The sequence below is a fragment of the Agelaius phoeniceus genome, chromosome 35 (genome assembly GCF_051311805.1).
Source record: "Agelaius phoeniceus isolate bAgePho1 chromosome 35, bAgePho1.hap1, whole genome shotgun sequence".
Classification (NCBI taxonomy): Eukaryota; Metazoa; Chordata; class Aves; order Passeriformes; family Icteridae; genus Agelaius; species Agelaius phoeniceus.
The window spans coordinates 3,360,260-3,365,042 of record NC_135299.1 but is presented as its reverse complement, the minus strand read 5'-3'; the positions used below and the strand labels follow the sequence as shown (position 1 = coordinate 3,365,042).

At 52.8% G+C, this 4,783-nt stretch overlaps 1 pseudogene across 1 annotated transcript; it reads right to left on the bottom strand.

Annotated features, from left to right (window-relative positions):
* Positions 1-1,277: 1,277 nt before the first annotated feature.
* Positions 1,278-4,518, bottom strand: LOC129130568 (cyclin-A1 pseudogene; annotated as a pseudogene). The gene is made up of 2 exons (XR_013185912.1): positions 4,127-4,518; positions 1,278-3,369 (listed from the first exon to the last, which is right to left on the bottom strand). The product of XR_013185912.1 is annotated as a cyclin-A1 pseudogene (transcript).
* Positions 4,519-4,783: the final 265 nt, after the last annotated feature.

Below are 4,783 nucleotides of genomic sequence, written 5' to 3'. Positions count from 1 at the left end.
AACTGGAAGAAAAACACTCTAAGGGCAAAACAGGTTCAAATTTAAAGGCATAAAGTAAATTTATTATTACCAGAGTCAGAGGGGGACAAGGAAAAGTAAAATAAGCCCTTACAATAACTTTTTTCCCCTCCCTCCTTCCCACCAACAGCACTGGGATACAGGGCATGGGGGTTTTGGTGAGTTCATCACTCGAGATCTTCTGTTTGCTCAGAGAGAGGAGTCTTTTTTCTACTTTGCCATGGGGTCCCTCCCACTGACAAACAGTTGTCCCAAAACTGTTGTGGCATGGGTCGCTTGGCCTTGGGGTGCAGTCCTCTAAGAAGAGGCTGCTCTAGTTGGAAAGCAAGGGCTTTCTCTCTCTCTCTCTCTGTGTCTGGAAGCAAGGGCTCTCTCTCTCTATTTGGGTCTCCCACTGGATTACAGCCTTCTCTGGCATCCACCCCCTCCAGCGTGAACGCTTTTCCCACAGGCTGCAAGTGGATGTCTGCATCCCCTGTGGACTATGTGCATCACAGGGGGACAGTTTGTTTCACCATAGTTCTCACCATGGCCTACAGAGGAATCTCGGCTATGACACTTGGAGCACTTCCTCCCCCTCTTTTTCCATTGACCTTGGTGCTGCCATGTTGTTTTACCTCACATGTCCTCACTTCCTCCTCTTCTCTGCTTAGAAGAAAAACTGCTGCCCACAGGTACCATTGCCAACAAGTTCCACCAGTTCAAAGATTCCTGCAGGATCCCGCAGCGCTGTTGGAATGTTGGGGGACACAAGACAGATTATGGACTTTGGACCTGGTTAACATAAGAGATTTGATAACAGGATGCCTTGGCAAAAGCATTGCAAGAAGATTAAATCAAATGGGTTTACTGGAAAAAGAAAATCCATTTGTTGCGGTGTGATAGCTTGCCTCAGTTTCCCGGTCCTTCCCCAGTTGCCAATGACCACTCCCTTCCCTCTCCCTTGCCCCCTGATGAGTGCTGTCTGTCAATCTTGGCATTCCAGAAGGGCGTTGAGGGATTGGCAGAGTTCAAAAGATGCCTTTCAGCCCTGGGAGACATTGGGCCATCCAGGTGTCATTTGTCCCCTGAGACTTCCCCCCCCTCACCTGGTTGGTGGGATCCCTGCCCCTTCCCTCCCCCTCTCCCCGAGGTTAAAAGGAACAGCAACCACACGGTTCAGGAACTTCTGTTAGAGCTGTTGCTGGATTCAGAGGCTTGTGGGCTAGGAATAAAGCTCTGGATTGAAACCCTCTTGTTGCCACCGCTTGGGGCGTGGCGTCCCAGGTCGAGGACGGTTCAGTGGCGGCGCCTCTGCCACATGGGCCAAGCACATGCATACACCAATGTGGTGGACAGTAACTGGCCTTTATTAATGGTTAGGCAGGGTCTTTTATAACAGGGGGTAACGGTCAGTTAACAGTAAAAGGGGAGGGGTTCTGCATGACCTCGCAATATCTCGAGACCTCGTGATATTTCCCCACATTTCCCCCCCTTTTATGACCAGTTAAAAACATAAAGCAAAACTGACAAGTAGGAAACATGTAACTGGCAAAATGCAATTAACTTGAACAACATAACACAACTGCAATAAACTTGTAACTGCAAATGTTTTAACAAATGAAAAGCTAACTATCTCTGTTTTTTTCTAAAAAAAAACCAACACAAACTTGTTTAAAATGTAAGGCGATAAGTCATGGTGCTGACTGAACCCTATCTTTGAATATCTTTGTAGGACCTCCTCAGTTTTGTTTTTTTTTTTTTTAGTTGACCTCCTAGGACCAAATTATTTTCCCAGAGTCTGCGACCTGTTTGATCTTAAACTAGAGAGGATTTGGAGAGTCCATGTCTGGACTTATGTTCCCTCCAAATCGCCCTTTGATCCTTTGACGCAGGGAAGAACTCTGGGTTACTTGGCATTCCATCCAAGTAGAGCCAGAACCTGGCCAGAGCTCGAACTCTACTTGATGGATACCTCTTTACATTTTTGCTGAGCTGTTTTTTTCCCCCTGTCCTTCTCTGTGCCAGCCGCTCCTTTAGTTTGGTCACTGAGTTCTTTCACGACCCCGGGATGGTCTGCCATCGGGCTGCTTGATGATTTGTCACAGCCTTTAGGAAGATACAGGCCGCAGGGGTGTCTGAGGATTCAGTCCTGCAAAACAAACTTTACAAATTTCATTAGTTTTTGCCCTGAAGGTCCGGTTTTATCGACTTAAGCAGGCACCATTTGATTTTACTATTTTTCTTGACGGCTGCGTACCCTCGCCCTGTGAGTACCAGTCTCCAACCCTGTTCCCATTCTCCTAGTTCATTTTTAATTATGACCTGTGGGCCTTCCTCAAGTGCTCGGGTGGCCCAGTGTCACAATGTTAAGGTGTTCTTCTGGCCAGAAAGATCTGTTCACTGTATAGTTTGTTAAACAGTAGGCTGCTGCAGCAATTTGTGAAGGACTGAAGGAGGAACTGGCTGACGGCTGGGGCTGTTAGGTCAAAACCCAGCACTTTGAGAAGCAAGTGTTCCGTTCTTAGCAGCTGCTTCTTTGTGTAGGTATCATCTGTTATATAGACAAATTCATCCACATCTGGTGGGTAGATCTCTTCATACTTCACAGCCAGAAGAATTGCTGCTGTTGCCACAAGCTGTAACTTCCCTCTGAGAGCAGACATGCAGGAAAGAAACCTCTCCAGGAAGTTCACTGCCAAGTACAAAGTCTCTGTCCGAAGTTTATACTCTTCCCCTACTTCCTCCAGCCAGTCTACCAGGATAGCATGCATTCCTGTTGTGATATCTGGCTGCTTCTTCATGTAGTAGGGCTTGGGCCTAAATCTTACTTCTGCCTCTCAGAGGTACTGATAAATGTCTTCTGCATACTCTCCCACAGCCAGAGTTACAACATCTTCCACTACTATAGGAAAGCCTGAACTCAGATCCAGCCGCCAATGAATACTGGATATCATTGCACTGGTATCCAGTTCACAGTGGCTTAATTCCAGCTCTTCAGACACTTGGCAGCTGTAGTTTTCTTTATAGATAGCAAAACCTTGCTTTAATGCAGCACTGATGATGCAGTTGGGCACTTCATTTTTTCTACATGAAGTGATGGTGTTTTCAAAGCCAGAAAAGCAACTGATAACAGCAGCACCCTGACCGCCGGGCTGCTGCTGCTGCTGCCCGTTCTCCGTCAGCACCCCCAGCACGGCCCAGCCGCCGCTGCTGCGGAGGGCAGCAGGGCAGGACTCCCGTTGCCCCGCACAGCTCTTCTCTCCGGTGTGATGCATCGCCCCGACGTCGGTACCACGCTGCCCGGCTCCGCTCGCCACCAGCCCACTGAAGGGTCCGGCCGGCCCGCGCCGCCCAGGCTGCCCGCCGGCCCTGCGTAGGAGCGGTCACTGGAGGCAGCCAGTTGGGAGCCCGGCAGCTCAACCCCCGGCGCGCCGCCTCGACAGCCCCGCCGGCCGCGGGTCGCCATGGTGACCCCCTCCCTCTGGGGCTCGTCACCCTGAGGCACATGAGGTGAAGGCCCCGTCCAGGCTCCCTCGGACTCCGAGTCAACGGCAGCACCCCCCGCTTCCCAGCTAATGGAGGGGCCCCGCGGCTCCGAGTTAACGGTGGGGCTCCGCACCTCTGAACCAACGGCCACGCTCTGCACCTCTGAACCAACGGCCGCACCCTGCGCCTCTGAACCAACGGCTGCGTTCCGCGCTTCCTTTAGCAGCCCGTCCCAAAATGACAGCTTTTTCCCCGTAGACGGGGTGCCTGGGCTTGGGAGCTGCAAAGAGCTCTCCCGCGGCTGCGAATCCCCACACCCAGTGGACCCACGATTGTCCGCACCCTGCCAGGGCCCCTCCCGCCAGCAGTCCTGGGTGGCCTCCCACTTTCCCCGCTTCTGCTGGACTGGCCGAGCCTTTTTCAGAGCCCGCATGACCCTGCCCCATGATTTTAGACTCTGCCCTGAGCCTGAGGACGTAGCCTCCTCCACTAGGGCCCCAGTACAATTATCCCATACTTCTGGGCAGAAGATATCCTCCGGATGCCTGATTACCCCAGCACGCAGGAGCCTCGACACTGCGAGGACAAAATCTCCCGGCTCACAATCTATGCCCCAATCTCTGTGAATTTTAAAAATGACCTTAGCAAGGGGCTCCATCCTCTCCACCGCTGGCTATCGACGCGAGACTTCCTCCTTCACCAGGTCCTGGCGCGAGACTTCCTCCTTTGCCGATTCGCGACGTGAGACCTCCTCTTCCGCCGGCTGCAACACGAGCCCTCCTCCTTCGCCAATTTTCTGGCGCGAGACTTCCTCCTTCGCCGCCCCGGCGTGAGCCTTCCTCCTTCGTCAGTCCTAGGCGCGAGCCCTCCTCCTTCGCTGAATGCCAGTGGGAGACCCTTCCCTCTTGCCGGTCCTCTGGGAGCGTCCTCCCCGCCGGAGACAGTCCTGCTGCTCCGGCCGCCGTCCACTCGCCCAGGCGATTCCCACTTCCCGGATTGTTCCCGGGTTTCGGCACCACTTGTTGCCGCCGCTTGGGGGCGTGGCGTCCCAGGTCGAGGACGGTTCAGTGGCGGCGCCTCTGCCACATGGGCCAAGCACATGCATAAACCAATGTGGTGGACAGTAACTGGCCTCTATTAACGGTTAGACAGGGTCATTTATAACGGGGGTAACGGTCAGTACCAGTAAAAGGGGAGAGGTTCTGCATGACCTCGCGATATCTCGAGACCTCGCAATATTTCCCCACACCCTCTAGCAGAACCCGACACCTTTTCCTTCACCTCGCCTTAAAGCTTC